Genomic DNA, 12,414 nt, shown 5'->3' with positions numbered 1-12,414 from the left:
GAAAGTTCTATTCTATTAACTTTTATACATGCTTTGTGTTTGAGTAGAAATGCTTTCCTCTTGCTTTTGGCAATGAGGAAAGTTTATTCACAACTGTATCCTTTCTCTTCATCCATAAACATACAGCTGGGGACCACTCCTTAAAACCTCTATTGTCTCAGACACTTCCTGCTTCCCATCTGAAGCAGTTCCTGCCTACATCAATCAGATTGGGCTGTAGGGGAGAAAAGGAAACTGCACTAGTGAAACCTCCGGCTTTTTCAAGTCCTGTTGGAATTGCTGCACAGATCAAGCTTTTCTTCACATCAACTTCATTTTTCAACTTCAAGTGAAAAATGTAAGATCTTTTGTATGTTATTTTATATATTATACTTCTATTTCATAATTCTAATTAGGGAGTTTTTACAGATATAGATACTGTAGCTGCAGTCAGTATCTGTTCTGGCAACTATGACTTCACACGAAAACCCATTATTTATAATACTTCATTATAGGTTAAATAAAATGGTTTTTTAAATTGTTAAATTATTATTATAGCATTCTTTTTTTGTTTTTTTTTTAAATATTGTTTTTATTGTTATGTTAGGTTCATGTTAATTATGTTTTTAACTTTACCAGTGCCATAGCTTAGTAATGTTCCAGCTTCAATTCAAGCTCAGTCGACAGCATTTGTTGCATACTGGTGATTTCCACAAAAACAATTTTCGCCCAGTCCCTCTTTTGTTTAAAACAAGGAAAAATTGTGTTTACAGTGAGGCCCTAACTATGGATCCACCCACATCGTGAATGGGGCCAGTCCATAAACATTAAAATACACACAGGATCAAAATATTTTCACAAGACATAAACATTACACATGTTAACCTGATGTAAGTTTGTTAAAATTGGTTACTAATCTTGTCTGTTGCAATTTTGTTTTCATGACGGCGTAACGCAGAATAACCCGATAATCTGTAAATGCTGTAATGCCGTTATTTCAGTAACTTTTTTAAATAAATCAGAAAATCATTTTAATACACATAATGTTAATGTCTTGTGGCTATACTTTTGAAACAATGTGTTTTGTAACATTTATGGACTGGCCCCATTCACTTCTATTGCAAGTGCATTACTGTTACTGCAATTTTTATTTATTTTCTATTTTTGTCGAAATCAGCATTATGCCATATGCTGTCGATTGAGCTTAAATGGATAGTTAACATAAAAATTAAAATTCTATCATCATTTACTCACCCTCATGCCATCCCAGATGTGTATGACTTTCTTCTGCTGAACACAAACAGAGATTTTTGGAAGAATATCTCACCTCTGTAGGTCCATACAATGCAAATGATTGGAGGCCAGAATCTGTTTTTCACCCACACCTATAACAACGCATCTGAAGACATGGATTTAATCACTGGAGTTGTATGGATTACTTTTATGCTGCCTTTATGTGCTTTTTGGAGTTTCAAAGTTCTGGCCACCATTCACTTGCATTGTATGGACCCACAAAGCTGAAATGTTCTTCTAAAAATCTCTTTTTGTGTTTAGCATAAGAAAGAAAGTCATACAGTACACATGAAGGCGAGTAAATGATGAGAGGATTTTCATTTTTGGGTGAACTATTCCTTTAACTTGTACTGAACCCGAATCATTCCTTGAACACTGGCAAAACTGTCGGTAGAGACTCATAAACAACTGTCCCTTTAAGAGGTCAGTTGCTACTTCTCAGCGACAACACTGTAACCTCCGGCGTAACAAATATAACTATCACCAGCTCGGCGCTGCAGAACACACTCAAACTTTCACCAGCTGCCCATACAATACTGGATTTTAAGAATCTGCGCATAAACGAAGCGCAAAACCGCGGGATATGTAACGCGAAGCAATAAAGGTAAGGTGTTATTAAAAATCCTTTTACGTTCGAAGTTACACTTGTCAATATCGGACAAGTCTGTCTGTCTGATCATTTAACGGGTAGTTTGATATTCCTATATGGTGTCCCATGTGAGAACACAGATGTTTTAATGGAGCTTTTAATGATCGCAGGATAAGCTTTTTTTCCCAAGATTTATTTCCATGCTTGAATACTGTATGTCAGTTCTTCTTGGTCAGAAAATATCTCAAATACAGTGATAAGCAAGAAAGGTTGTTACTTAATAGTAACGAGTTTAACTATTACCCAGCACAGACAGTAGTGTGTTGACTTGAGATGGAATTCCATTGATTCTCATGTCAGTATGACCATTCCCAGGCAAACAGCAGTGCATTTAGTCTTCTGCTTGTACTGCCCTGTGTAAGATAGCCTCTGTACTAGGGTGTTACTCCCCTTAGGAATCTGATATCCACAGGATTTACAGTGGCTGAATGTCACAGTTTAGTTTAAGCTGAATTATAGAGATACACCCAGAGCTCATTTGCAAGTTCCTTGCAGACACAACAACTGTAGGAGTCACAGGGGAATTTGCAAGAATAACACACTTTTCCATTTTGAAGGCCTCTGCAGAATACACTTTCATTCAGTGGATCCCAAGTTTATATGCTCCGGGGTGTAGCAGTCATTATAACTTGTGGAGAGAAAAACTTCATTTATCCCTCCACATTTTGGGAGAAAATCATTACTTTTCCAAAAACCATGCCCATGCATATTGTTCTACACCCTTGTATTTGCCATGTGTCTCACTGAACAGATTCCCAAATGCAGATTAAGTACTCACAACATGGACAAGTGCATTAATTGTGATAAGTCTCTTGTTGCATAACATGACCTGTATTCACCTTGGTGCGCTTCATTAGATACATCAAGGATGATGAATGTTTTCAGATTTGAAAAGTTTTAACCTTTATAGTTTATATGGTTTATAGTTGAGTTTTCATTTTAGGTGCACCATCTAATCCATTGTTTTTATTGTGGGCGATTATTCTCGCAATATTGCTGGATTATACAGTATGTTTGGAATAGAATTTACTGCTGGGTACTGTTGGTGTGCACCTCTCCTCACATTCGATACATGTTTTTTTCTCGCTCACTTGCCATGATATGAATTATTTCCATTAACACAGAGAGAGTTATATATACGTTTTTATAAAATGCTTCTTTTTTGCACTTTCTAATTTTATGCATTTTTTCCCAATTACAAATAACATTTTCAGAATATAAATTTCAGTAAATATATATATATATATATATATATATATATATATATATATATATATATATATATATATATATTGAATTAAAGGAATATTCCGGGTTCAATACAAATTATGCTCAACTGACTCCTTTAAAAAAAAAAAAAAAAAAAATCTGTGTTACATTGAGGCACTTACAATGGAAGTGAATGGGGCCAGTCAATAAACTAAAATACTTACTGTTTCAAAACTATAGCCAAAAGTGGTAAACATTATACATGTTAACATGATTTTAGTATGATAAAATTGTTTACCAACCTTATCTGTGTACATACAAATTTATATATATATATATATATATATATATATATATATATATATATATATATATATATATATATATACAATATAAATGGTTTTATACAATTTTACAAATTTGTTGCCATGACAACGTAATGTTGTAAACCCTAAAACCCTAAAACGATAAAATAAATTATGATTAAACAACTTTACATCTCAAATAATACACAAGTTTTAACAGAAGTATTAGAACTGCTTCTAGAAAATTATAAGCTTCACATTTCTCCCTTTAACCCCTCTCATTATTGACCCCATTCATTTCCATTGTAAGTCCTCACTGTAACCTTGATTTTTTCCTTTTTTTAAAGAAAAGGAGGGACGAGTAGAAATACATTTTTGTGGTTATCAACATTTTGCCAAAAATGCTGTTGATTGAGCTTAACTTGTATTGAACCCGGAATTCCTTTAAATAATTAGAATGGATTGCAGAATATCTTGGTATTTGGGATGCCTCCTTTTTGCTTTAATGACACGATGCACTTGAACTGGCATCAACCTGATAATCCATCTTATACCAGCATGAATCAGAATGTTCAAAAGAGCATCTTGTGTGCTTCAATGAAGCAAGGAAATAAGTCCTTTTCTACAAAAGAGTTAACATGGTAAACGTCACAGATTTGCTTATTTGATAAGTGCATAATATTTAATACAATTGATGTTTTAATGATTTTTTTATTTATTAATTTTTCAAAATCCATAAACTTTTTGTTCATGTCCAGGTTTAAATTAGATTTTGAATCCCAGATTTGTAATGTGGTCTTTTTATTTTGGACCCCACTGAATATGAATGCAGTATGCTGGTACAATTCATATTTTTAACATTTGCGTTTTCATTTGAAATGTCAACCTGATAGTTAAGCATTTTGTTAGACATTAAGTTATTTAATATGTCTTAAATATGAAAGTGTAGGTTGTGTAAGTGTATCTTTCAACAGTGTGGTTTTAATCCATCTAGAGATCTGAGATCTGAGATCTTAATGTGTGTTTGAGCAAGGGTCCAGCATATTAATACACGAGTGTGTTCTGTCATCTCAGCTACGCAGCCTCCACCAGTTGTGAACAATGACGTATTGTGTCACACAATAGTGCTTCACTGTTGTTTATACACACCCCCCAGCACACTGCATCCCAAAAGCCTCCTTAATTCCTGTGTTTCACACATTGCTTTTGACTCTACAGCTTCTACTAATGTTCGTTCTGGAAGCTGCAGGGATGTTTGAGTAGGATATAAGAGGGAAAGATGTTTAAAGATATGTTTTTCTCCTTTGGTTCCATCTTAACCCACCAGAGCTGTGCAATCAACAGGTCATAAAGTGTTGCTGTACACAGTACAGAATACTGGAGATGTTTTTTACATTAATGAGAAAAACAACAACTTATTAACATTAGGGATGTAATCGACTAATCGAGTACTCATTTAGTACCAACTAATCGACTATTTAAATACTACTCGAATATCGCAAATTGATTTTCCTGTACACATTTATATACTGCCGAATGCAACGCTGAATTTTACTGTACTTTCTCTCTGAATCTCTCACCAAATGTCAAAGTTATAAATGAGTTATTAATGCTCTGAGAATTGTAATGAAATGTAATATGAACGAAATTAATGAATATTGTTAATTTCATTTTTCCCCAAAAAAAAAAAAAAAAGAATGCAAATTTTTTTGAAGTTAGCTTATTTTGAAACTGTTCTTGGTAATGTTTGTGTAAGTTTCATGTAGGTGTCATACCTGATATTTTAAACTAAATTTTAATTTATGAGTAATCGATTAATTGGCTTTTGTGGGTTAGAGTACTTGACTACAAAATTACTCGATAATGCCCATTTGTTAACATTAAAAAGAATGAAAAAACAAATAATAAAAACCAGTTTACTCTTGTTTAAACTGTGCATTCTTTCTGTCCTCCTGTGAGACAGAATTACATTAGCTGTAGCTTTATTTTATTTATGTGTTAGTGCCATTTATGTCCAATGTACTTAGTGGATGGTGTGCTAATGTTTCCACTTCCTGTTGAATACCTAGATTTACAGAATCTTCAAACTGGTATCTTTTGGAACTCTTCAGGTTATGAAACATTATTTGAAATGCAAATAGTATTTTTTCTAGCTAATAAAGTTTACTGTTCAGATGCAAGATCACAAGAACTCAGAGATCTTACTGTCTAGAAATCTTTTCCTGCCCATTAAATTGTGGGGAACTAGTCCATTCCATTCCATTGTGGTTTGACATTTCTTTGTTTTGCAAATTAATTTCCTATGAATCGACTGGGTGGAATTGAAACATTGCATTTAGGTTGTTTCTAAAAAGGGTGTACAGCATGGGTTGCCATCATAGTTGGCATTAGTGCTCAGGCAAAGTCTTGACATGGACAAATCAAGTAATCCAGACATGTTTTGTGTTTGGAAGAGTGGATGTGTTTTCAGAGACCTGCCAAAACTGCTACAGACATAAAAATCTAGATTACTGAAATAAGAGCTTTGTGGAGATTTTGTTGGTATGCAAATGGAAGTATAGTCTCAGTCACCAGTTACTTATCTTTTTTCCATACAATGAAAGTGGAAACTGAGGCTGTCATTCTGCCTTAAATCTCTTTTTGTATTGCATGGAATAAAGTCTTTCGAGTTTGAAACAACATGAGGATGAGTAAATGCTGCCAGAATTTTCATTTTTTGGGGAACTATCCTTTTAATAGCATCACAAAACAGGAGGAACAGCTTCAATGCTGACTTGTCTTACTAATCCAACTAATGTAAGCATTATACCATTTGTTTTTACATATGACTGTATGTATGACCAAACACTTTTCATTTACAGTTCAGTTTACTCACAGCATTACAAGAAAACATGCATCATCAATAGTTTCATTTGTTAATCCCCATTCAAAAGGGGTAGGAACAGGAAATGTGTTTTACGCACATAGCCAGTGCTTTCATTGGAATTGAGGGGCTCCTTTATTGTGTAAACTCAATGTAATTATTGATGTCCCTGTGACCATGAAAGACCATCTTATTCTGTTAGATGTTTCAGTATCCTGCTTTAGATGCCAATTGTGGTGGATCTGAAAACAGTTCAGTGTTTGTTTGTTTTTAGTTTTTGATTGTGCTTGAACAAGTTGTTATGTAATGCAGACATTAAAATGTGTTACCTTAGAAGTCAAGTGCTATGGTAAAAGTGTTTGATGTCATATGATAGCATTGTGTGAGGAACAGTGAAAAAAGTGTTTATTAACTGATATTCAGTCCTTATACTTGTGATTTGTGTGAAATGAAGTGAAATCTATTGTTGTCACCAGGAAACTGATGCAATACGTACAATGAGCCAAGTAAAAATGATTTTGCAAAAATGTAGGTATAGTAATGTGTTTTTGTCAGTCCAGGTTGTCTCTTTTTGTGTTCCACTGAAAAGAATACCAGCCTGTGGGTTTGGATTGACACAAGGGTGAATAAATAAATGTCAATTTGGGGTGAAGTGTTCATTTAAATCACTTTCTTTTCATTGTTTGGCAACATTCCTACCTTTCTTATGGTTTTAGATGGAATTAGTGGCATCAGTGATATCTGTTTTCTGTTTTCCTCTAGCCTGTAAGAGAGGAGGCGGCGCTCTTTTTTTAAAAGACAGCTGTATCCTGTGTATTCAGTAATTCAGAGAAATCCCAGATCGCCTATGCTGATAATCATAGGTGGGGTGTGGAGGACAGATCAGGGCACAGTTTTCCCAGCAAATGCATGTTGAATGATGTTTGTGATTGTGGCCTTCATGTGCAATTGACTTTGCGATCACATTCACAGTAAAGGTGTAGCAGACGAGTGTGAAGATACAGATATTGTACTGTTGGAATGAGATTTGTCTGGTGTCCTGCCAGTTCCAGCCACCATTTTTACCTTCTCCAGAACTTCAGCTGTGAGAACTGGCCTGCCTGAGATCGTCTCCTCACTTCTCAAGGTCCTTATCTTCAGACATCCCTTCCCCCAGCATCCCCAGGGCACATTGTGGAGACAATGCAGTCACCAAACATTGTCCCGTTTAAAGTTACAGTGTGTCATTTCTTCCCTGTTAGCTGCACCAATTAAAATCGCAAGTGGGTTTCCCAAATACTCCCCCCATTTTTTAGACAAATAGATTGTTCCATGACAATGTATTTCATATAAGGTCTTAGCACTAAAGTTGAAAATTGCTGCTGTTATCATAACATTAAAGTTGTTCCAATATAGGCATCTGGTTGATTTCTGTTCATTCTTTTGTTGAGTAAAATTAACAGCTCAATTAAACATCTCATTCTTTGTGTGTTGTAAAAGCAGAAGTTGTGGTTTTGACCTTTCTTCACTTCGACAAATGCTTTCCTTAAAACCACACATATTGCTAAAGTAGTAAAGGCGATTGCAAACATAAAAACGAAAAATGCATGCATGCATGTCAACCCAAGCAGTTGTGGTGTAACACTTTTATAATATGGGTTTGCAATAGGGCTACACCTAACGATTATTTTCTTATCGATTAATCTAACGATTATTTTTCCGATTAGTCGATTAATCTAATGACTAATTTGCCGATTATTCTAAAGATTTTTTATAATTATTACTTGATTAATATAACAATTATTTAACCCAAAATAAATATACAAAACTTATATTTCAGTATATATTAAATATTTTAATATTTCAATATTTTATTAAATCATCTTCCCTTAAACACAAACAAATGTACAAGAAACAAACTGTGCACTGCAGGGCATTATTCCGCAACAAAAAACAGTGTTACTATGAATGCTAACTTTAATACAGTGAAAAAGACACTCTATTAGTGTAACATAAATATATATATAAATAAATACAAATTTCCAACATTCTTTTGAATGTCCATGTACATTTATGCATTTGGCAGATGCTTTTATCCAAAGTGACTTACAGTGCCCTTATTACAGGGACAGTCCCCCTGGAGCAACCTGGAGTTAAGTGCCTTGCTCAAGGACACAATGGTGGTGGCTGTGGAGATCAAACCAACAACCTTCTGCTTACCAGTTCAGTGCTTTAGTCCACTACGCCACCACACTACTAAAATAAAATATTTGATGCCATGAGTGTACCTTCATTTACTATTAGTATTATTTTGAATGGCCATGGAAAATGAAGCAATGTGATAACAATTTTACCTGGTCGCAAAAATTTTCAGCTTTTGCTGACCCTTTATGCTTCGCAGAGCTAATGTGTGCTTCTAAATCACTTGCACCTTTATTAGTAACTGACACATAAGTGCCAGTTTTACATGTCATACATTCTGCTTCCCACTGATCTCGACCTGGACGAAAGCATGGGAGTTTTTTTGCAAATCTTCTGTAAATTTGCACTTTCATTTGGGCATTGTTTCCACTCAGCTGTCATTTGCTGCAGCTGTGAAGCAACTGTTTGATGCCGAACACAACAGCGCGTTCACGGAGAGGTTGACAGGCAGGAATTTGGCCAATAGTTGCTGCAAGCCTCTTATAATTGACCAATTGGTGTGCGAGAAGGCGGGACTTACAAAGAGGGGTTAAAGCAATGCAAATATGCGCGCACACACAATGAAGTATTAGACCAGATGCACATCATAATGCAACTAAAGCCGAATCCCGGACATTTACGCAAATTTAGAAATCCCGGCCGGACACTTTTTTAAGGTCCGAAAAAGAGGACATGTCCGGGAAAAAGAGGACGTATGGTTACCCTACGTTAGCAGCGGTGCAGAAATTACTTTTAACGTGGGAGCGATGAGGAAACATTTAGAAAATCAATTTAAAGTGACTACTACTAACAGAATCGTGTTGTAATACTAATATGTCATGCTTGGGTGGAGACAAAAAGTAAACAGGACTTACGGTGCTGCCTTGCTGCCGTCTTGACAAAGCGCTCCGGGATGCTTTCGCTTCAAGTGTTCGTTCATGGTGGTTGTACTGCTGTGATAAGCCATTTCCAATTTGCATGGCTTACACAGCACCACATTGTTGGGTCTCTGGCTAAAATACTCCCACACTTTAGATGACCGTAGGCAAGTTTTTTTTTAGCTGCAGCTTGTTCTTCGGGGGAATCCATACTTAAACCGGGCGCTGCCATTTTAATTACTCCATTGCGACGCGCCGAGGCATGTTATGCAAATCGACGTATTCCTGTAATCGATGACGTCGATTATGTCGATGAATCGTCCCAGCCCTACTTTGCAAATATAGGTCTTTTGCCTAGAAGCTGAGAAATGCAGTGGAATATTGCTGCATCAGAGCCGCTTTGCCGTTGTCATGACACATGTCTTGTTTTCAGTCGGCTGCAAAAAAGAATCAGCACAGTCATTATGCACTGGAAAGGCGACTATAAATGGGTTACTGGATGAAAGAAAGAAAAGAGCGATCACATACAGATTCAGTGTGCCAATAGATGTTGGAAAAAGACCAAATGCAAGTTAGTTTGCAAATATTACGTTGATTTCACCAATGCTGGAACTGTTGCAGACTCTAAAAGTACTACAGTAAAAAAAACTTTAAGTGGTTTACGGGTAGTTACCTTAAAATATATGGAAAAAATGATCATAAATTTAACAAGACAATATAACAATTTTACGGTAAAATGCTGTTGAAATTATGTTTTTTAGATGTAAAAGGTATCATTTTACTATATAATTAAGGGTAAAAATGTATATTATGTTTAAAAAGAGAATACATTATTGTTAAAATAACAGTAAAAAACAATAATAAGGCATTCCCAGAATTCCCTGCATGACCCATCACATTTCATTATATTTTATGGGAAAAGTTATGTTTCTTACTTTTTTAAACACCAGTTATATACTTTTGGGTGTTCCGTGTTATATTTTATGCAGTTTAGTTAATGTTTATTGCATTATTTTAATTTCACATGTGTTACCCTGATGGTGTTTAGTGTTTGTGTGAGTGACACTGAGCACTGTCTCTACATGTTTATTGGCCATTGCTCTTGGAAGGGCCAGTACTTTACTTTAACTTTGTCATCATGTGCCTTTCTGCAGTTACTACAGTAATTAACAATACATTATGAAGTGAAAAGCAGATTTTTAATGTTCCAGAATGTTAGTGTATCAAGTTTATATCATTTAATATAAACAGTAATGAACCGTAAAATATACAGGCATCAAAATTACATCCCGTAAAGCCTGAAACGTGGTCACCGTCACCGTATTTAGTTTTACAGTAAATGTTTAGCAACCACAGCTGCCGGTAATTTACCGTAAATTCTACGGAATTTCTCTTTACAGTGCAGAAGTTTAATACTTGAGGTAAGGGGTTTAGAGTGAAAATTAGGTGACTGTCATGACATTTTTGCTAAATAATATTACATGCTTCCTTCCTTACCTGTTTCACAAATATTTTAGCCTATTTTTTAGATTCAAACTTAACAAATTTCATTTCATAACAAAATTCCATCACATTGAATTGCGTAATCTTTAGCAAAATTAAATTAATAAAACTCAAATAAATGTAATAAAACTTTTAAACTCAATTTTGATGGAATTTTGTTATGAAATTGAACTGCGTGAATCTTAAAAATAGACTAATATGTGGCCTAGGTAGCTCAGTGAGTATTGACGCAGACTACCACCCCAGGAGTCACGAGTTCGAATCCAGGGTGTGCTGAGTGAATCCAGCCAGGTCTCCTAAGCAACCAAATTTGCCTGGTTGCTAGGGAGGGTAGAGTCACATGGGGTAAACTCCTCGTGGTCACGATTAGTGGTTCTCGCTCTCAATGGGACGTGTGCTAAGTTGTGCGTGGATTGCGGAGAGTAGCATGAGCCTCCACATGCGGAGTCTCCGCGGTGTCATGCACAACGAGCCACGTGATAAGATGCGCGGATTGACTATCTCAGAAGCGGAGGCAACTGAGACTTGTCCTCTGCCATCCGGATTGAGGTGAGTAACCACACCACCATGAGGACCTACTAAGTAGTGGGAATTGGGCATTATAAATTGGGAGAAAACGGGAAAAAAAAAAAAAAAATATGCTAATATATTCTTTTGAGTGTATCGTGGCAGTTCAGATGTGAATTGTCCACTGTGTCACTAAAAGTGGGATATTTAAGGTTAATGCTTTCGATTTTTAAATCAACAAAACCTACCGCCCTACCCGAAACCTTAAACCTAAGGCTACGTCCACATTAATCCGGATTCATTTCAAAACTGCTTTTTCTTTTTCAAAACGCTCTTCGTCCACACTGCCGTTTTCAAAAGTTATCGAAAAGTTGCTCATCCACACTAAAATTAATGAATATGGAAAAGTCCCTTTACTGTGCATACTGAAAATTTGCATGACGTTTGCTTTCTTTATTACAGACGAAGTGGAACTCAAATAGACAGAGGTCTATCTATCTAGAGGAATCTGACATAAAATAATCAGAAACTTTGTTCATTTGAAAAGATTATGTGCTGCTTAATACAGTGCCTGTTGTGTGTACAAGAAGAAAGTCCAATAAAAGCCTTTGTTATTTTAATACCAATAAAGGAGTCAGTATTTTTAATCATTTTGAATTCAAAACACATTTCATGAATAAACATGATATTACTATGACAAACATAATATAGCATGATATAAACATGATGTACTGTTATAAAGACACGGAGTTGTAAGAGTTTTCGCCGAACTGGAGGTGTCAGAATAAACGCAATGGTAATGATATACTACCACACTACTCTTATTTCTGCCATAGACTAAGGGTGTGTTCACACTTGGCAGGTTTGGTTAGATTAAAACGAACTCTGGTGCGATTGCTCTGTTAGTGTGGTTCATTTGAACAAGTGTGAACGCTGCCATCCGAACCTTGGTGCGCACCAAACAAGCGGACCGAGACCGCCTGAATAGTGTGTTTCGGTCCACTTCCAAATGAACTCTGGTGCGGTTCGATTGATATATGATAGCAACATAGACCAAAGACATTTAAA

General features: G+C 35.6%; 1 protein-coding gene across 4 annotated transcripts in view; it reads left to right on the top strand.

Annotated features, from left to right (window-relative positions):
- Positions 1-218: 218 nt before the first annotated feature.
- Positions 219-12,414, top strand: part of LOC127417986 (arf-GAP with Rho-GAP domain, ANK repeat and PH domain-containing protein 3-like) — a 52,566-nt gene continuing 40,370 nt past the window's right edge. For 3 of the 4 annotated variants that reach the window (XM_051658286.1, XM_051658287.1, XM_051658281.1), the window contains exon 1: positions 1,731-1,876. The gene's annotated coding sequence lies outside the window, so the exon portion shown is untranslated. Of the gene's footprint in view, positions 338-1,730; positions 1,877-12,414 lie in introns of those variants that run through there. The other variant, XM_051658283.1, reaches the window with a different exon arrangement.

Source organism: Myxocyprinus asiaticus, chromosome 27, assembly GCF_019703515.2.
Source record: "Myxocyprinus asiaticus isolate MX2 ecotype Aquarium Trade chromosome 27, UBuf_Myxa_2, whole genome shotgun sequence".
Lineage (NCBI taxonomy): Eukaryota > Metazoa > Chordata > Actinopteri > Cypriniformes > Catostomidae > Myxocyprinus > Myxocyprinus asiaticus.
The sequence above is the reverse complement of the archived record's forward strand: the minus strand, read 5'-3'. Positions and strand labels throughout refer to the sequence as shown.